The following is a 22,183-nucleotide window of genomic DNA, read 5'->3' as shown; positions in this document are numbered from 1 at the left end:
TTAATCTATGTTCAATATAACTTTTTACTACTTTTCCAATATTATTGACAATATCTCTCTTAATATCCTGCTGGATTCATTCCTCCGAACATTACGTACATTATTACCATATAAGGTCATTTGTTAATCTCATGTTAATCCATTGAGTGATGCGTTTGAGGACAGAGCTGCCACACAGTCAAGAAACAGGAATTGCTGGTGGATGGCTAACAACAACATAAGTAACTAAGCTAAAAGTGAGTCCCTCACATGCATTTATAAGCCCGTCTTATAGGACACACTTATATATTGGTGCAGTTGTATTTTAGCATTGAAAAGCAAATTGGTCTGTTAGGTCACCACAGATGTAAGCCACAAAAGCTCTGAAAAACCAGACAAAAAGCAGCTTTAAAATTGCTCACCACGCTGACTTTATATCGTATTGAATGTTTTCCTTTTAATTCCTGCTTACTGCCTCCAGATTTTCACTCATTCTAAGTAGCTTAAATCAACAAGTAAAATGAAAAAATCAATTAAAAGAAATCCACTGAGTGAGAGGGTAATGCTCTCTCGTTGATGCTATCGCTGCATAAAAGGTCACTCATTTACTAATTAGAAATAGCTGCAGCCTCTGCAGTTTGTTGGACTGCGGGTCATTTTGGTTTCCATGCAGCTGTTCTTCTAGAGCTTTTCAGCAGGACAGCATCAAGTCGGTCCTGTAAATCAGAGGTAACGCGTTCACATTAGTGTCACTACCATAGCTATAGCTGAGCAACACTCGTCAATGCGAAACACACAAAGGAGAGGCACTAAAAGTCCACACATGTTTATGAGTAGATGTTTTTCAGAAACATTTTTGGCAATTTCAAAATATTTGCGAAGGATTTGAATGTAATCAATATTGGGGCAACCTGTGCAATAAATACTGTAGCTGTTATTCCCCAAATCATCCTTTGAGGTATATAAAAATCAAGTCCCATGGCACAAATCGAATACAGCAAAAAATAGCAATCTGTCGTTTTAATGTTTTGCTTTTATAAGTGACAACAGAACCATCTCTAACTGAAAAGATTAACTTTCAACCCTGACAATCAATGTGTCCAGTGGAAATGTTATTTAGCAACACTTGCCTGCATCCTCATATACTTGCAGCAAAGACGTAAGATGGATACGTTGCCATTGCAATGTGATTAGACAGACAGGCAGGAGAATAGATGGCCATATACATGCATATAGATACGCTCATAGTTCAACCGTGAGGACCTCGAAGTGGCATTGTGAAAACTACAAAACGCTCTCGACTCAATGTATTATAAAACCCCCGAGCGCACAGAGCTCTGCAGAGAAGTGTGGGCTGCCCTCTCACAGTCATAGTCCTGCTTATCAAATGCACAGAGGAGGCAACCGTGATGCTTTTCATTTATTTTTTCCCCATCGGCTGGAATCTCTTTATGAATTTGTTCATGCTGCATAAATGGCAGCGACCCTGCACTGACCCTTGGGTGGTAAATGTCAACAACGCTGACATCAAGTGATGAGAGCGAGTTCAAAGAGAGTGGAGGGCCGTGACTGAGCCCTCTAGAGATGACTTTAAATGAAATGCACTTCCAGACCTTCTGGTCCTCGCTCACCAGCGGAGTGAAGAGGAACACTTCAACATAACTACACTGACTTGCAAGCAGTTCGGAAGAAAGGGAGGTCAGGAACGTGAGCGAGCGTGTTGATGATGTTTCTATCGTAGCTGTTGAGAAACTGGAAGAAAGCAAACACCACCGGTTTACTGAATCGGTTCGGTTCTGATTCATAAGGTTCAATTCCATATTGATTCGATCAGGGATATTTCAGTGACAATACCAATACTGCTTGGATATTAGTGGTGCAACGGATCATAAAGCTTTGACACATCCCAAAAATATTTTAACCGCTCTGAAGTCTGTAGCAACCATCAAAAATTCTAAATTTTATCCTTTTACTTATTTATAGTAATTTTTGATGTTTTTTCTTCTTCATTAAACACACAATTCAAATAAGGAAACAAAAGATTGTATTTTTATTGATTAAAACAAATCTTGTCATTAGTATTTTTAATGATGTATTATATGCTGCTTAGAGCTAGGGTTAGGAAGTTAAACAGGTCATAATTCATCTCTAATATCTATTTATGTTGTTGTGAAAACATCTCCTTCATACAACTGGATTTATTCAAGTTTTTCACCAATACTACATTTTACGAGATTTCATTTGAACACATCATAATGTTATAATTTACATTCGGACAATACTCATTTTCACTGAACAGAGCCTGAACGCATCATAAAGTAACCAGAACCTTTGTTCTTTAGCCGTTAGCGGTGCTGCTAACGTTACTAGCTAGTACATTTTGCAATGTACTCTCTAACCTGGTGCAATTAGGGTCGTCCTTTAACTGTCCCCATGTTCAAGTTTCACGAGACACTGAACCCCAAGTTGCTTTCCCGGGCACATTACAGCAGCCCACTGCTCCTTGAAATGCTCGGGATGGGATAAATACAAAGGTGTTTTTCCTATTCCGTTGCATTAAAACCTGGAATTAAAATAGATTTTTATTTGGATTTTATGTAACGGACCAACACGTAATAGGCGAATTGCTGAAGTAAAACAGAACAATTCTAAAATATAACAAACTGTAAAGTGGTATGTGTGTATGTATTCGCCCCAATTGTAATGAAGGCCCTGAATAAGATCATGTGCCAGCAGTTACCTTCAGAAGTCACACAATTAGATAAATAAAGCCCACCTGTGTGCCATCTAAATGTCACATGATCTGTCACATGATCTAACAGAGCACCATTAAATCCATTATTACGGCACCACAACAATGCTAGACCTAAACCAAGAGAGGACTAATACTCAGAGCAGGCAAGGATGACATTAATCAGAAAGAGAGGCAACAAAGAGACCAAAGATAACCGTGAAGGAGCTGGAAAGTTTCATAGTGGAGAACATAGGACAGCCGTAAATTCTACAAAGCTCATAAACTGAAGTATACATCTGATCTGATGATGGTGCTGGATGAAAAGTCAGAGGATCCCTTAGAGTTTTTACAAGTCATCCTGAAGGGGACATCAATGTCTGCAAACACTTTATGGTAATCCATAAAATAGTTGAGATATGTCACTCAGTCAGGTGATCGCCAAAGACATTAAGAACAATGAATGTCTGTATCAAATGTCACGACAATCCATCCAATGGACCAAAGAGGTCTGACATTGCCGTCCCTAGAGCCCTAGAGCCAGTGTGGCTGAAAATATACTGTAACTCATTTTCAGACCCATTCAAAATTCTTTCAGGGCTTTCAGAGCTGTACATATTCAAGCCCAACAAAACCAGAACACTAGAAGCTTCAATCGAACAATGCTGAGACAATGACCTTAAACATTGGCATGGATTGAAACACCAAATAGAATGCTACTTAAAGTACTTTTAAATGTACTTTTATACTCATATTTGACAGAAATCAGAGACCATACCTTTGATATTGCACTGCCTCATCTGTGCAACTCTTGGATAAGTAATTGTATCAATGTCATACCAGTGTTTGATTAATAAACTGTACGCCTCAATGTGTGGAAGAGGCTGGGATCATTCTTTATGTGTAAGGTAACATTAGGCTTGATTTAAACATTGCTTTTCTAATTTTGTTAAAGAAAATGTAACAAATAAATACATCAATATAAAATTTAAATAATAAATTGTACACCAGCAAAACAATTAATTACAATCCAAGTGTAAACCTTTTTGATGCAGCAACAAATTGGTTAAAACTTAATGAGGAATTAAAATTCCAGTATTATACACAAACATAGAACTGAATTGAATAGAACGGTCCCACCGATACCAAATCCAGCTATTAGTCAGTATCGTCCCGATATCAGATATCGGTGCATCACTGAGCTAGATTGGATAGGTGGGACGTTGCAGCGTTTGCCCCTCTTTAATTACCACATCTTAATTGCCCTTGAGCAAGGCCCTTAACACCCAACTGCTCAGTGCTGAAGAGACCTGACTGCGGGTCTCACTGGGCAGCTTCAAAGTGTTCATTTCGGTAATTGTTTCTTTTAAATGGATGTAAAATAAGCTTTTCATCAGAGACAAAGCAGCTGTGTAAAGGCAAACAAGAGTAGATGCAAAACACTTTTCAGAGTTAATTTTCTCTTTATCTTTCCAGCTGTATACCCCCCTGCAGAGCTGTGTTCTCCTCTCCTCATTAGCGAGCCTGTGGACTAAAAATTATCATTGCCATGCATAAAGAACCAAGATGTTGGTGTCTGTACTGTGTTTTTTTAATTTTATGAACAGAAGTGTTTGTGTGTGCGTCTATGTTCATGCTGCCTGTGTGTTCAGACCGCTTTGCAGCCCATCAGGCTTCAGAGCCCGGTGTCGGAGCCTCAGGCCAGATTTACAGACGACTTCCTGCATCTATTTGCATATTCAGCAGCGTTTTGGTCCCTCATGAAAAGATTAATTTTGAGCATTTGAAAACGGAAATTTCCAACGCAAGCAGAGTATATTGAGGCGATGTTTGGTTAGTCACTCCTGCTCTTTTTCGACAGAGGAGTCAGAGGGAACAACAGACTTTGGTTTGTAAAGTGGAAGCAGTAAGTGCTTATTTATTTTGGGTTTAATTTACCAGATGACCCCAGATCCTGCAGACAATGCAGAGAATAATTCTGAAGCTCCAAAACTACGTGGAACATTTTTAGTTTTTGAGAGAAAGATTTTAATGCAGCTTTTACTTAATAATGGCTGTTAAAAGCTGCTCACAATGTCTGGAATATGAAAGTGAGTCACCAAAACATTCAGCCTGCAGTGCTACGCTGTGCAATACAAAGTCTTTCTAGCATGCTGTCACAATTATGGGAAAAATATTTTTGTGAACCAACTAACTGAAAGTCATGGCAGCCTCCACAATGACTCGTCAGGTGTATAAGGTAACAATGCCGCTTCCTCCACCATATCTGTTTAGTGCTCAACCCCAATGATCACCATGGAGGTGGTGTTCCTCCAGCGAAGAACTTTTTAAAGGCTTTGTCTCATTCGGTGGTAGGCTACGATAGAAAAAGGACACGAATATCCAAAACCACATTATCCCATCAACCATATGGTGTTTTTAACCATAACCAAGTTTTGTCCACAACTCAAAGATATGCGGTTTGCTGTCACAGAGGAGTATAGAAATGAGAAAATATTCACATTTAAGAAGCTGCAATCAGAGAATTTTGACCTTTTTCTTAAAAACGGTGCTATCGGCGCTAACAGTGTTCGTCTTAGGGGGAACCGGAGGGTGGGCGCTACGCTTCTGCGTCGTTTGCCGTCGGTCGGGACGGCGTTATCAGCTGTTCCTGCTCACATGCATTAAAAGTCATGTAAACAAACCATAGAGAGGCTCAGATTACAACACACACAGAGGGAGAGTAACTTCATTCTCTGCTCAGGTAGACTTTATGCCACTATATCTTTAAAGAGACTGTAGTTGTCTGTTGCAAAATTACTTTTAAGAATGTTGTGATAACCTGTATCTTAACTATTAATTGTGTCTTCTTTTTTGATGTGATTAACAGATAAGAACTGCTCAGTCTATTTTGTCGTCTTTAACCTGTTTCAGAGAAGCGGGATATTGTTTACATGGTGTTGGACTTTTAGAAAAAGTAATTTCATTGAATGTCTGCGTTGCTGTCCACTGAACAGCAGAAGGTTAAGTGGTTCTGTCAGAGGCAGTTTGACATTCAAGCCGTTCGGTTGGCAGTATCCCTCCTGTCACAAGCTCACCTCTTTAACCTCCGCTGCTGCCTCCGGGTAGCTGTGCTGCATCAAAGTGTGGGATAACTGACACAACGAGACATAAACTTCAGCTCTCATTAGTCTTGTCTACGCCTATAAGATATCTTTGTACTACTCTATATTATCCATTACTTCAGTTAAATAATTCTCACATGGTACTCAACGTATTTAACAAATGACTACAATGCAAACAATCGTTTCATCTGCATACAATCTTAGTGCTTTAATTAACTGAAAAAGTTTCTGCTGGCAATCAAGAAGACACATTTCCAAATCTGCAACTCCAAAAAAACCAAAACCCAAACAAAGGTTTGGGTGATAGACTTGGGAGCACGAATGCTTTTCTGTGTTGTATCAACGGTGGTTTAAAAAAGTCATTTCTTGAGCTTTCGTTGGCTTTTATCCAAATTGAGAGTCCAAAGGCCGGATTTGACAAGGGCGTTATTGGGTGGTATTTTGGGTAACATTAAAAATATATATTTTTTGACTTGACTTGGGTCTCGGAGAATCAATACTGTTTACCTACCATCAAGAAATCTTAATCACTACAGTCACGTCTGGGATGGGAAACAGGGCTGCACGATATATCATTTCGATATGGTCAACACAAAGTGCACATACACAATACTCACATCGCAGGCGTGCAATGTCGGCAAATGACCTCGGACACTTGATGCTAGAACTTTTTTGCCGCTTTATACAAAAGGAAACCTCGCCTTAATCTTACCTTAATCTATGATACTATATATTAATTCATAAGTTGATTTATATTTTGTATTGATAATCTAAACCTGCAAAGTAACTAAAGTTGTCAAATAAATGTACTGGAGTAAAAAGTACAATATTTGCCTCTGATATGTAGTGGAGCACAAGTAGAGTGAAAACGGAAAAACTCAATGAAAAGTACCTTAAAATAATACTTAAGTACAGTACTTGAGTAAATGTACTCTGTCACATTCCACCACGCAGAGTTCAGGTATGAGATCTGATGATGGGAGAAAACGGGATTGGCGTGTCCCTATGTGGAACATTATTTGTGTATGGAAAAATAGAATTAATAGATCTTTGAAAAGGAAATTAGAAAACAAGTGTGGGTTTCATTCAGTGTAGGATCAAGAGTTTAGCGCAGGAACTACCACGACTCTTGTATTTGCATTGTAGCTGTTCACAATATCGAGCTTATCTTCATCGCATACTTCCACTTTCAGATCTCTCCCATCACGTCCTCCTTCCTCTTCCTCCTCCAGGAAATACCATAAATCCCCAGTTAGTCATGACTGTGAGGAGTGAGGTGCCAGAGGCAAATGCCACGCCACCGTGGCTTCACTTAGTGTAAACCACAACTCCTAAATAAACAGGGAACTTCTCCGCTCTGGAGACTCATTTCTTCCCTTTCACATTACTATGGCCAAGCACTCCCAGCCTCTCTCTCTCTCTCTCTCTCTCTCTCTCGCTCTCTCTCTCATTTCCTCCTAATTGTGTTCAACTTCAATCAGCCGCTTTCATTTTCCTCTCTCTCCTAATTGTGTGGTGTTTATGCATTCATGGGACATTTCTCTCTCCATTTTCTCTCTCTTTTAGCCATCACCATCTCTCCTAATCACGCTCTAAATATGTATTTTCTGCCCTCTCTCTCTCTCTCTCTCTCTCTCTCTCTCTCTCATTATATTGGTCCATTGTTGTGCTGACCTCTTTCTTCCTCTTCATCATTCCAGCAGACTATTTTGGCCTCTCGTCCTCTCCCATCTATTTTCCTGTCAATACATTCCCACCTTATTTTCCAATCTCTTTTTCCTCTTGACACTGATGTAATTTCATCATTACCACACATCCATGTGTGTGTATGTTGTTTCTTAAGAGGCCCTCCACAATGACTTTCTTACCCACTAAGAGGCCTTTTACACACTGGGGATGTGACGAAAAAAGGCACAATGATGAGGAATACTCGCCTGGGAATATTTCGCCTCTGTTCATATTGGCAACAGTTTTTCAATAAAAAGTTTAAATAGATTTGTGCAGCCAGAGGAACAACTATCAGGATCCTATTGACCCAGAGCAGCATCTGACAGTCTGTCTGAGATAAAATATCGCATAGCCTGAGCTCTATTGAGTTTCCTTTTAGTGAAACGCGTGAATGAGTGAATTCAAGTTTTCTCCGGTTAACAGTTACGCAGTGTATATGCCCAGGGCTTTTATTGTGAAAGGTAGGAACGGAAGGAGTGGATCTGGTATGAGCTGCCTTTGTCAATAAATAACAAAAAAAATAATGATGAAATACAACAATAAAAAAATAAAGTTTGCCATCTTGGTTCAGACTACAGAGCCTCGCTGTGGTTTTTCGAAACAATATATTGAAGTGCGCATTAAAAAAAGGCCGCCCGCTGTGTAAAGGCCTCAAACAAACATCGTCTCTTCATCTCTATCAAGTTGCCCCACATTTGATTCGTCAGTTCAGTGCAGCGATATTGACAGTTTATAAAGAGAAAACCTCTTCAATCAAAGTACTTGAACAAGAATTTCTTCAGACATTTCAAAACTTCTGACTTTAGCATTCATTTGTTCACTGGCATTAATCTAAACTGACACGTTTATCGACCTCCCTCCTAACGATCCATCTTATTTCCCTTTGGATGTAAAAAAGGTTTGGGTTCATCTGTGACGTCACATTAATCTTTTTATTACATTTTTTTATGGGATGAAAGAGACGGCCGATGTTATATCTTTTCTCCGCACATTAACAAGTAATTTAACGGTTGAGATGGAGCACTGAAGCTGCAGGCAGATACAGGAGGAAGAAGAAGAAGAGGAAGAGGAGGAGGAGGAGGATAATGACAGGGGAGCTAAGCTAGATGTGCGGGTACCGCTGCATCTGCTCCGCTCCCCCACACCCTCGCATCGCCACTTCTCTGTCAACGAAACCAGGTGAATCGTACTCCAGAGAGGGACACAGAGGGAGAAATGAGGGCGGAAGAGTAGTCGAAGAGAGGAAAAGAGAGTGAAGGGAAGAGAGAGAATCAGAGAAACACAGCGAGAGAGGATGTCCAGGCGGAATTCATGTTGCATCTGAACACAATCACGCTGTTAAATCGGGATGATCAGAGTCAGTGAGTGGAAAGAAACCTGATGAAATGCTACTTTTATACCAGTGTAAGAGAAGCTGGAACCACTGGGCGACAGCGTTTGACAGGTTGATGAACATCTGTGTGTATTGATAGGCCTCTCACGATACCTGCTTTTGATGGACGATATATTGTCCCAAAATAATATAAAAATATAATGATAAATACCACACAACTAAAGCGATAAGTAAAACGGACTCAGGAAAACTGCACTTAATTAAACTTTAAACATTTGGTGCAGGGGTATCAGTCATTCATTTAATCAAGCATTATATTGCTAAAGTTTCTCAATGGTTAGGACCTTTTTTCACAAACAATGTTAAGTAACAACATAATGGCTGTTAGCTAGATGGCCATTGTTTTTAGGGCCACACAGTATATTGCTTTTTTATCGCCATGGCAACTTGCGTGACCAACATATCATGAACGACTACGATGTTGCACTCTGGATATATTTTTGAGTTAGTTGAAAGTGAGTTTGAGTAGAAAACTGCACTTTAAATTGTAACTATCACCTTTTTTTGTGTTCAGTTCAATGTTGAAAGCTCAGATAAAGAGTCTACGTACGGTACGATAAGCCGATAACGTAATTTATGGTGGCAGGTGTATGGACTAATTATGGATTAATGGATTGGCTGAATGGACTGATGGGTGAATATATGGGTGGATTATAGATTGATGGATCAATAAGTGGCTGGAAGTAGGAACAGGTTGAGATTAAAAGGAGTAAATCAAGTATCTGAACCACCAACCTTACATTGAACTACACTCTTATTTTCCCCGTCTTTCTGTAGAAACCACAGAAATATAGTATCTACCTCCCGACTGTGTCTCCCTCTCTCCCCCTCTGAAACACACACAGACACTCCTCCTGAATAATTTACACTCGCTACTTCCTCTCCCCCACTAATCTGTCACCTCTTCATCTCTGTACGTACATGCTGTGTGTGTGTGTGTGTGTGATGCGTGTGCATGCTAGTGTTGCTGTTTGTTGGTTTTGGCAGCAGCAGGCTCTCAGTGCGCCTCAGACACGCCTTGTAACTTACAAGTAGCTCCGCTCTGCAGAGAGCCAACAGGAGGACACAAATAAACTGTGTCCGATCTGATACTCTATGATAGCGGTTTAATCAATTAGACGATCCACAGGAGCTTCATCGCAATTTTGATCATTGTCATCTTCCAAACATTTTCCAAACTTCCAAATATAAAGATGTGCGACATTTCTCTGTCAAATATAAAATTGTTATTATAAAATTATCAATTATCAAATTATCATCAACAACAACTGCCTTAGTTCTGTATGTGATACTCCTCTAATGTCAGATCCTGTGTGTAATCTGTTGTGTTGGGGGTTTTGGAGGGGGTGTTTGGTACTCTTATAGTGTTGTGTGTATTCTTGTGTTCCCGACTCCGGGTGGAAAAAGCAATTTTCTGTCACAGTCTGGCTCATGACTCCTGAGACTGGACTGTGTTTAATCTTTCTGTTTCCAGAGAATGTTGTATTTTGGGTCTTCTGTTTGTTTTTTCCTTGTTTCACATTTTTTATTTACTGCTTTTATTTTGAAGGTAAATCCTCTTGTGTCTCGTCTTGTTTTACTTCCTTCGTTCGTTTGTTTTTCCCGCCTTTGTTGATCGTCTGCCCCGCCCTCATTAGTTTCACCTGTTTCTCGTCAGCCCTGTAGTCACCTGTCTGTCTGTTCACCTGTTCCCACTTCCCCCAATACTCAGTCCCTATTCACACCAGCCCAGTTCTTTTGTTCTTTGTCGGTTCTTCTTCATTAATTTATTAAAAACGAACTTAGAGACGTCTTATACGTCTCTGGTAGCAGCCGTGACCTGTCAATCACAGTAAACCCGCCCTAAAGCATAATTTGCTTTATGTCTATTTGACTAATTTTCTCATAAACTTCAATACAATCTGACATATTTTTACAACTGGAGGAGTCGCTCCCTGGTGGTCAGTAGAGAGAATGCAAGTTTTAAGACACTTCCGCATTGGCTTCACTCGGCAGAGCCGGAGGTTGCCGCCCTCTTCCTCGTATTTGTCTGTATTTGGGTCCATCCCCTGTTGCCTGCTCTCCAGACAGTGACATTTTCTAAAACTTGGTAAATCTCTCCTTAATTAACACAAGTTTAACATTATTTGTGCATTTTTCCTGTTCAAATACGGAAACATTTTCTGAAATGATCCCCTCAGTACGATTTCCAACAGGTTTGCCAAAAATCCAAACTGACTGACTGACAGCAATGGTGACTCAGTCCACTTCCAGTCCATAGCTTTTACTCCTGTTTTCAACGCTCTTTGACAGGAACAATCTTGTGCTGCATAGGAACTGATGTGTTTTATATCACCAGCAGCAGCAAGACATGACCAGAGGAAGAGCTGGATGGTTGGAACCAACAGTGACAGACAACAGAATAAGTTTGCTTCATCGCCCACAATTTGATGACAGGTGATTTCTGGGAAACGCAGTGCAGAAACAACACTGCAATGACTTTAAATGCCAATTGTATTTGACAGGCCAACCTAAAATGCTGATTTGGGATATTTGGGATATTAAATGATAATCATCATACAGGCACACTTACAGACTTATATTAGAAACAGTTCTGGTCCAAAACATAGTTTTCAAAACATTTTAGCAACTTTAAAACAAAAAATAAACAAGATAAAAATGTTAATCAACCAAATCTATCGAATATATATTAAATCACTCTAATTCGGATGATAATTTCTGCCAGGATAGAACCAACAGAGACACGATATCCTGCCCAACAGTGACTCAACAGGCTGTTCATTTTGTTCTGACTCATGACTGTCAAATATGATTTCAAAAATGCACCACCTGAAAGAGTAAGCACCTGAAGAGCCTCCTGACCTGCGAGAGTACAATGTGTGCCTCTGAGGCTGCGTTTTCTTCTGTGAACCCGAAGCTAGTGCTGAATAATTTAGTGAGCGAGTACAATATTCACAGCTGAGCCGCGTCTCAGACGGAGCTGAGGTGGAGCTCTAGGAGGAGACCTTGTAGACTTTAAACTGCTGTTTTTGTGTTTTCTTTTCTATTACATGTTGTGTTTCAATGTGTCCATTTCTAAAATCCACAGCTACATGACTTTAGGTTCTACTACTGTAGACTAATAGACTCATTATACGTTCTGTTTGCATTGGATTCATGTTGAATCAGCACCTGAAAGGTAGGTTTAGTTTATACCTCTGCATAAACCAGAGCCATACAATGGCCATCAGGGGGCGACTCCTCTGGTTGTATAGAAGTCTATGAGAAAATGACTCTACTTCTCTCTTGATTTATTACCTCAGTAAACATTGTAAACATGAGTTTATGGTCTCAATCTCTAGTTTCAAGTCTCCTTCAATACAGCATGATGTTCATTTAGTAAATGATGATCCATTTAGAGTCAAACAGACCATAAAGCAGGGTATGCTTTAGGGCGGGGCTACCTTGTGATTGACAGGTCTCTACCACTACCAGACTCATAAATGGGGTCTCTCCATCACTTCTGCTCACTGGTTGCAAAAAAACAAGACGGCGACTGCCAAAATCCAGACGGCCGTGGCCAAAATGAAACGACAGTCCAAAAACCAATGGGTGACGTCAGTCCGGTGTTCACAAGTGAATGAAAGAATGTAAACGACTACATTAATAATAAACGTGTTTTTATGATCTAGAAAAGCTATTTGGAATGCAAACCTCGCCACAATGGCGAGGGGAAGGTTTGGAGGACAAGGAAGTGAGGACAAGGACCGGAGGAGCGACTTCCTCATATTGCACCATGAGTTATATTTCTGTTGACATATGTGGAGCGACTTTTTGAAAGAGGAAGAAGTGCAGTCTGGGGTTTATTGGCAGCTTGTGTTTCATTACAATATTCTGGAGGGGGAAAAATACCAGCACTAGACAAGAGCTCATCTGGGACCACATGGAGAGATGAGATGGTGGAAAAAGAGAAGACAACAGGACGGCAGATGATAATATCATTATAATACATGTATATGTTTATTAAATAATAATTTGATTTGTCGGATGTATTTTGAAGAAAAAGCATTTGCTGTCTTGATTACGTAACATCTTCCCAGTACATAAAGTGGCATCCTGCCTATCATGTATTTTTAGCTTGAGATGATGTTTCGGATAAACAGTGCACTAGTTATTACATTCCTGTATCTTATGTTTCTCCTGCAGCGTGGTGTCAGTGTTTGCTCTGCTCCTGGCCGGAGGAGGAGATGCTGTTGCTGGGGGCTGACCTCTCGTCCACACGCCGGAGCGTCCGACTTAAATCATTGTTCTTTAAAAAATGCTTTTACTCGACAACCAGCAGAAAAGAGATGCAATCAAAGTGACGCCGCGGCTCGAGGCAGCCGTTGCAACCTCGAGGCCACCAGGACGCCCAGACATGGTAAATCATGCTCTATTTACCAGGAGCAGATGCTGGAGACAGACAAATTATATGTGATGACACATTTTGTGGTCATGCTGATTAAAACTGATTCTAATTACATAACATTTAAAGGAATAAATTAGTTCTATGTGAATGTCATTTTTAGAATATGGTTGCATTTACTTTTTCTCTCACAGCCTCACGATTGGAATACAATTTAAACATGTTGTCATTTATAAAACACAAATCAAGTGCTTCTGGTTTTCTGTGTCAAACTGTGCTTTTCAGAGGAAACATAAGACATTACAGTTAGCTGATTATGTAACAGAAAACAATTATGTAAAAATAAAACAACCCAAAGAAAAACAAGCGGTTTAGATTATAGAAACAAAAACCGCTCGGCGTAAATCGGATCCTTTAATCCACCCGTTCTTACTCCCTGACAACAAATCACATCTCTCCCTTCTGCTCAACAGAAATCTCCCGCGTCTGCTGATTTATGCCAATGTGAACACAGTGTCTTTTGGGTGGTATTTAGGAAATTCTGAAACAGATTATAATGTTCTGGGAGTGTGTGTGTGTGTGTGTGTGTGTGTGTGTGTGTGTGTGTGTGTGTGTGTGTGTGCGTGCGTGTGTGCATAACACAGATGGCTGATTTGTGAACAGGGACAGTTACTGATATTGTGATTTTCTTGCCTGTATGCTTCTAAATAGCGATGAGGCTCCAGTACACCTCCTGCTGGGATTAAACGTGTAACCACGAACAACTCACACAGGAGCTCCCCACACAGCAGCTGCTGGACCCACCAGCTCTGATCCTAGTTACAGAGCCCCGGTGGACGTCTACTGTTGTTCCCAAACATTGTCATGTTGGGATTTCATATACGTTGGACCGCAGAGCCAGTCTTCTAAAAGACAACAGTCGTCTATTCAACGGGTAATGAGACGGTGTTTGAAGAGTATTTTCATCTTCACAGAAGAAGCTTCCTTAAAGAATGAATGATGTTTCTTTTTATCCCCTTGGGATTACAAACATGCATAAAACACAGCAAACCACTTGAAAAATGTTTTGGAAAACTGGCAGTGCTAAGTGACTCAACGCAGAAGTCAATGAGAAATGGCAGAGCGAACAGTTCCCCGTGGAAAAAAAAACATTTCTGTGCAGAAGATGAAGCAGGTGAAGCAGTGAAAATTGGTATTGATATTTCCACCAAGCTGTCAGAGATATATCTTCTTAACTTCACCCACTGTTTACAAGCATTAAAGAAAAAACTCAAATCAGCATAAACCCAAAGACCATGAAAGTCTATCAGTACCAAACTTTAGATTGCACTATCTTCGAAACTTAATTAAATGGCTAACCGGTCGCTCATCCGTCTGTCCGTTCTTCCCTCAGTCGCTCCGTGCGTAGGGCACTGGGAGGTGATCAATCATTCCTACACTGATGGCAGGGGCCATGATGCAAGGTGCCCGAAGAACAGGTGACACTTCTCACTTGATTTATTACCTCAGTACACATTATAAACATGACATTATGGTCTCAATCGCTAGTTTCAAGTCTTCCTCATTACACCATTATGTCTGTTTAAGAAGGGTCCCGCTTAGAGTCAAATAGACCATAAAGCAGAATATGCTTTAGGGTGTGGCTACCTTTTGATTGACAGGTCGCTATCAGAGCCGTATACGGCGTCTCTATGTCAATCCACCGCAGTCCAAACATGGTCACATCCTTTCACTGGTTGCAAAAATCCAAGATGGCGACGACCAAAAGGTTTCAAAAACACAGTCCACAAACCAATGGGTGACATCACGTGGACTACATCCACTCCTTATACACAGTATGAGTCAAAACCAAAAGAAGCCAACTTTATTACTTTCAATCTTAACAAATGCAGATCCACTCCTTTCGTTCTTATTTGTCACAAGGAAAGCCCTCGACGTATACACTGGAACTCCCTAGCATTTTGCCGGGAGCAAAAAAATAGATAGATATTTTCCCAGAAGTTTGTAAAATTATCTCGCCTAAAGTTATCCTCTGTGGCTTTATCGATTAAACTATTTAGAAATTCATTGTAAATCTTTACTTTTACTTTTCATTCCGTCTTTCGGATTGAGTCTAGTCAGCTACAACACCAACGGAGTGAGTTGTGTATAAGTGCAGTACTTGTACTGTCGGTGTTGCTCCAACCTTGTAGGGTATGTGAATGGAAACACATCGGACATGCTAAGGCATCACCCAGACATGCCGATCAACACTCCTGATTTTCCTGTTGTACCAAACTCACACCAAATATTGCCTCCTAAACCGGGGTATGAACCCAACCTTTACACCCAACCTCCGGTTCTGTGAAGCCAATGCAAACCTACCAGAGCCGTATACTGCGTCTCTAGGTCACTCCTCCGCAGTCCAAATATGGTCAATTCCGTTCACTGGTTGCAAAAAGTCAAGACGGCGATGGCCGTAATCCAAAATCACGACTAACAAAGCACAAACCAATGGGTGACGTCAGGGCAACTATGTCCACTTCTTATGTACTGTTATTGTAACACCCCTACTGCTAATCTAAACCCAACACTCCCCAAACAATTGGGGAGGCTTTTAAGTTGAAGCAGCCACAGGAAAAGTTTACTGTGCCCTGCTGTTGAGTGTGCCGTGTTGAGATGAGATTACAGTCCCTGGAAATGATTTACTTCCTTCCTTGATCAGAACAACATAAGACGACGAGTGCAGTTTGTTTGGGTGCACTTTACACAGAAACACCAGCTGTTCCTAATCTGTGGATTTTCTGACAGAAAAGCTGCTGAAGATGTTTTTCAACCAGGATTAAAATCTTCAAGATTACAACTTTAATTTCCTCAATATCTTTGCGCTGAAGTGTAAATAGAGGTGAGGATCCATGTAAGGACATTTTGTGAGGCTCCACTCTGTTTTCATGGGTTTAGAGTTACAAATTAGATTTCATCTACTGTAAGGAGTGGCGTGTGTTGCTGAGAAGGATTACAGTTCATGAAATTAACATGGTCTCTGCATGTCCTCATAGATGCATTAACAACCTATTGTGTGTACAGTACAGTGGCATCAGGGTTCATGTTTCACTGAATGTAGTCAGCACAAGTACATCTGCTGACATGTTGCTATTACCAGTCTGTCAGCCAAGAGGAAGCTCCACTGGAACAAGTTAATGGAAAAACTACATTACACATTTTTACACATCATTACATATCATCAATCTGCAACGTTCAGTGCATTTTAGAGTTGATTTTTGTGATGAAGTGCCACGATTTAGCTTTACCCTCGAACGGTCATGTGCATCCATTTCAGTAAGTCACTTCCTACGTTTCCCAGAGTACCACCTGCTAGAGACCGTGAGGTGTGAGTATCCAGTGTGGGAAGGGACTGTAGAGATGGTTTTGTTTGCAAAACAGTAACTTTAAGAAGCTGTTATTAAAAGATGTCTGCAGCTATCATGTATCTATGAATACTAAGTAGTAATAATGAATCACAGTGGAGAGAAGGTGGGACAACTGACCGAAATAAGTGGAAGTGCCTTCAACTTGAATTCTCTCTAATGGCCGTCAGAGGGCGACTCCTCTGGTGACAAAAAGAAGTGTGATTGTATAGAAGTCTATGAGGAAAGGACTCTACTTCTCTCTTGATCTATTCTCTCAGTAAACATTGTGAACATGAGTTTATGGTCTCAATCTCTAGTTTCAATTATTCTTCAATACAGCATGATGTTCATTTAGTAAATTATGATCCATTTAGAGTCAAATAGACCATAAAGCAGGGTAGGCTTTAGGGCGGGGCGGGGCTACCTTGTGATTGACAGGTGGCGTTGTCCATGGCGTTGTCCGGTCAGGGAGTTGTCTGTGTTTTCCTCTTAGCACTTGTGTGTTTTCACAAAAACCAAGACAGCAGCGAACAAAAACCAAGATGGCAGCGGACAAAAAACAAGATGGCAGCAGACAAAAAACAAGATGGCAGCAGACAAAAACCAAGATGGCGGCGGACAAAAACCAAGATGGCGGCGGACAAAAACCAAGATGGCGGCAGATAAAAACCAAGATGATGACGGCCATGAATTTGTATTTTCGGAACAGTAAAAAAAAAGTCATAGTATAGCATGTCGCAGAAAGTGACCGTATTGTGTGTCAAAAAATCTCAGTGTGTCAAAAAACAATGAAAATGTCAATGTATAGTATGTCAAAAAAGCCATCAACATGTTGTAGATTTGTGTGTTGAATTAAGTAATAAAGAAGGCATAGACATTTTTAAAAGTCATGAAAAAGTCATGTATATGTAGGCCTCAAAAACAAACCAATGGTTCTGGACTTCTTATTTACAGTGTATGAATAGGACCCTGGAGCATTAAGTTGTATCCAATCTAACTAAAAACCACTTAATCAAATCAATCAATCTATAAATCCATCAAAAAACAGTAACAAACAGTAACAACAGACACAATTAAACCTCTTGCTTGAGGAGGATAGAGGAAGAATCACCTACCCAGACCCTATAATATAAACCTCTTGCTGCGTACAGACGCCAGCCAGCACCCAAACCCGATGACAGCCAAGTTTTACTTTGGCCTGTCTTCAGCTCACCCACAGACTTCACGTTAATTGGGAGCAGCTGACGTGACTTGCGGCCGAGGACGTTTGTCATTCTGACCGGTCAAAGCGCCGTTCAGTGAAAATGAGAAGCTGCTCCCTGAATTTTGTGTACACACTGCTCTTTGCTAATGAGTGGGAGAGAGAGGATAAATAATGGGTTACATTAGTCAGAACACAGTCGATCACAATCATTGTTTCACTCGCTCTCGTGCAGTGAAATGCTCGCACTGTAGAGCCGGCTGTCATTAAGAAGAGCAGTACTGCACCACCAGCAGTCTGTGATGGACAAACACAGTCTTTCCGTAAAGAAATGATGAGGTTCTAATCTATTTATTTCAGCTAATACAATCCATTATAAAATGTACGGATCGGCCTGATACCAATCCTTAGGATCAGCTCTGGACATCTCTATTGACGTACAATTGCACAAAATGTACTCTCAAACACATATTCTTGTGAGGAATAAGTGCTTTGTTTTAAATTCTCAGTGAAATGTATTACTTTCACTTTAAACTGTTGAAACTGTGCAGGAAAAAAGCGAGCAAATAACTTTTAGAGATCCCACATTGACATTTGTTTGCGGCTGATAACAATTGCTGATCGTCGCTGATCCATACCGCCCGATACAGATCATTTTTGTTGTTGTTTTGATTTGTTATAGCAGCTGGTCTACAAGACTCCAGAATGTTTTTTCACCACCGTCCCAAAAACTATTTCAACCTCAAAACGTCAGTGTAAACTGAAATTCTAAATTAGAAACACACTTTTCAAATGATTATGAAATAAATGATTGTATTTTTAATGGTGTATTACAAACTGCTTAGAACTAGTGTTAGGAAGTTAAACAGGTAATAATTCCCTCTCTAATATCAATTTTCATTATTGCTGTGAAAACATCCCTTTCAAACAACTTGTTACTCGTTTCTCACCAAAAATTAAATTTGACAAGATAACATTGAACACATCATGATAACGTTAAAATGTACCTTTACCCAACACTCCAATCATAATGTTAATGAATGGAACCTCTGTATGTTAGCTGTTAGCTGTTAGCTCCGGTGCTGCCAACGTTACTAGCTCTCCTGCTCTCAAGACAGAATTTGTGTTTACAGTGTAACATTATGGGACCTGGGACGAGAACATATGAAGGAGAATCTCCAGATTGCATATTTTACTGTATATCGTCCGATAAAGATCAGCAGTACAACTTCATTTCACACTATAATGGTTAAACCGTGTAATTAATCTGCAGTTCAGGTGTGCCAAACTGTGAGGGGGGATCTGTACCATAGACTGTATATAAGAAGTGGTCGAGTCATCATGACGTCACCCATTGGTTTGAGGACTGCTGTTTTGAAGCTTTGAGTTCTGCAATTTCGCTGTCGCCATCTTCTAATTGCGACCGTTGCCAAGTTGTTTTTTTCGCAACCGATGAACGGAAGTTACCATATTTGGAATGCGGAGAAGTGACGTAGAGATATCGTATATGTCTCTGGTAGCAACAGTGACCTGTCAATCACAGTAAGCCCGCCCCAAAGCATACTCTGCTTTATGGTCTATTTGACTGTAAATGGATCATCATTTACTAAATGAACATCATGCTGTATTGAAGAAGACTTGGAACTAGAGATTGAGACCATAAACTCATGTTCACAATGTTTACTGAGGTAATAAATCAAGTGAGAAGTAGAGTCATTTTCTCATAGACTTCTATACAACCAGACTTCTTTTTGCAACCGGAGGAGTCACCCCCTGCTGGTCAGGAGAGAGCTTTAAGACACTTCCGATTTTGGCTTCCAATGGCAGAACCGGAGGTTGCCGCCTGATCTGTACGGATCAAATACAGCAGTTACACCACTAGTGAAATTGTGATTGTCGTCCTTATGTTTGGCTGTTTCAGATCTACAGGATAACAAGTCTTGTGTCCGTCATCTATGTTATTGAATCAACACACCCCCCCCAGAGTGACATGAATTTAATACTGCTGACACACTTCAACACACCAGACCGATCAGCTGCCAGATGATTTGGCGACATTTGACTTAAAGTTCCGTGCGCTCACTGTGACGGCGCAGAGAAAACAAAGCGGGAGCCATTTTTTAAACAAGCTGCCCATTTTTAATCATTTGGACACTTTAATAATAAAACAGTCCCCGACACGGTCCAGCTGTGCAGCTTTAACAGATGTTTTCACAGCTACCTCTCAGTAATTTCCCTGTGGATTTTGAAAAAGGACACGGTTGAGCTGGATGAGTAGTAACAGTGATATCATCCAAGGTTCGTCTCTAAGCTCCACAGCAAGATTTAGGGGCTTTTCTAAAAAAGATACCTTATTTAGAGTTATTTCTATTTTGCTTCCGGGGTGATTGGAGAACAAAATCTGAAGTAGCAATGCTCGATGATCCCTGTAGAGGGGAACTGTATCCTGGATTGAACTGAAAGAACATTTTCTGCCTCATTGCCCCAGGATGTTCTGAACTTCCTGCTATGTTTACTCTCCGTTGTTACTCATCTCCTCCTTCCTCCTCCTCTCTCTTTTCCATCCTTCCTGGTGTCTTTGCTCTTTTATTAATCCCTCCAACTCCGTTCAAATGTTTCCTGCCGCAGTAGTTCAGAAGACTGCAGTGCTTTACGCAAAGGAAAGGAGGTTTATCGTTGGTACATAACCAGTCAAGTGATGGTTTACATCCATGTCTGTCCAAAATGTCATTACTTCATCATTTTATCCTATTCAAGAGGGGCTTTTTCCGGGCTGGACGGTCCTTCTGTGTGGAGTATTCCCCGTGCATTCAGCGTGGTTCTCTCCGGCTTCTCCGGCTTCCTCCCACAGTCCAAAGACATGCAGCTTAGGTTGATTAAGGACTCTAAATTGCCCGTAGGTGTGAATGTTAGCGTGAATGGTTGTCTTTCTCTATGTGTGAGCCCTGCGATAGTCTGGCGACCTGTCCAAGCTCCGCCCCTGTCAGCTGGGATCGGCTCCAGTCACATCATGCATAAACACACACCTTTAAAATACCTCCCGGGATGATGCTCCCCTGCCTCCACCGCTGACTGCTGGACTGATAAGGCGTGAGCTCTCTGACTCCTCTTTTTATCCTCTTTTTATCAGAACAAGTAGCTACTCTTACAAAAGCTTTTCTCCTAACTGCACTTATTCTTCTTCATTCATCACGTCTACACATGGATGCATCATTTGTTTGTCTGACTGTGTAAGGCCACTGCAAACAATCCCCATTTTAGTCAAAGAAATATAAAAAGAAATACTTTTGCTTAACGCACATCAAAACAGCGAAACTTCCGAACCCAAAAGAACTACTGACCAGGATTCATTCTAAGTTTCACATTGTTTAATTCCTCCAGCTACAAAACAGCACATCGGAGCTCAGTGGCAGTAAAAAGGTGACGGTGTATTTCATTAAACACAGTAAACATGTTTTACTCGCCCCAAACTTACTTGTCTGAAATGGAACTTTAGGGCTAGTAATGAATGACTACAATGAACAGAGATTTGGATAATTTCCCAAAAAGGGTACAAAAAAAACATTATCCTTAAACCTTGTTATTGTCAACTATGGTGATTATTTGAATGTACAAATACACAATTCAAATGGTTAGGAATGTTATGGAAGTCCAACAGGTCATAATTCTCTCTCTAATATTATATTATCAAACACTAAATTTGACGAGATTACATTTGAACACATCATGATAACTTCACCAAATACAAATTTTTAATGTTTGTAGCTTGAACGCACCATAATGTACCTCAATGGAACCTCCGTACGTTAGCTGTTAGCTCCGTTACAAGCAGGACTGTGCCAAAATAACCTGAGGTGTTAAAGGATGGTCCCGCTTTTAACATCGGTACTGATGTGCAAATGCAACAAAATGAAGATGACTGCAAAGGGGAAAAAAGAGAGACCCCGATGATGATACGAGGAGGAAGAGGGAAACCGGGATACACTGTTTCTACTGTCAGAGAGCAAGACGCCCTCTTCTCTCTGTCTTTCTTTCCCTTTGTCTCTCTCAGCAAAATGGACAGTGTGTGTGTGTGTGTGTGTGTGTGTGTGCTCTACATGTTTGTGTTGCAATCACTGAAGCCCGCCTTCATTTAGTGATGAATAAGATATATGATATATATGAAGCCTGATATATGAGAAGAATTAACACCCTGACACACACACACACACACACACACACACACACACACACACACACACACACACACACACACACACACACACACACACACA

At 40.6% G+C, this 22,183-nt stretch overlaps 1 protein-coding gene across 2 annotated transcripts in view; it reads right to left on the bottom strand.

Moving 5' to 3' along the window:
* Nucleotides 1-22,183, bottom strand: part of slc8a2b (solute carrier family 8 member 2b) — a 148,283-nt gene that overhangs the window by 62,797 nt on the left and 63,303 nt on the right. The gene's annotated exons all lie outside the window — the stretch shown is intronic.

Source organism: Anarrhichthys ocellatus, unplaced genomic scaffold (assembly GCF_004355925.1).
Source record: "Anarrhichthys ocellatus isolate YVR2014 unplaced genomic scaffold, GSC_Weel_1.0 scaffold29, whole genome shotgun sequence".
Lineage (NCBI taxonomy): Eukaryota > Metazoa > Chordata > Actinopteri > Perciformes > Anarhichadidae > Anarrhichthys > Anarrhichthys ocellatus.
Note: the sequence above shows the minus strand (reverse complement) of the source record. Positions and strands in the feature narration are given on the sequence as shown.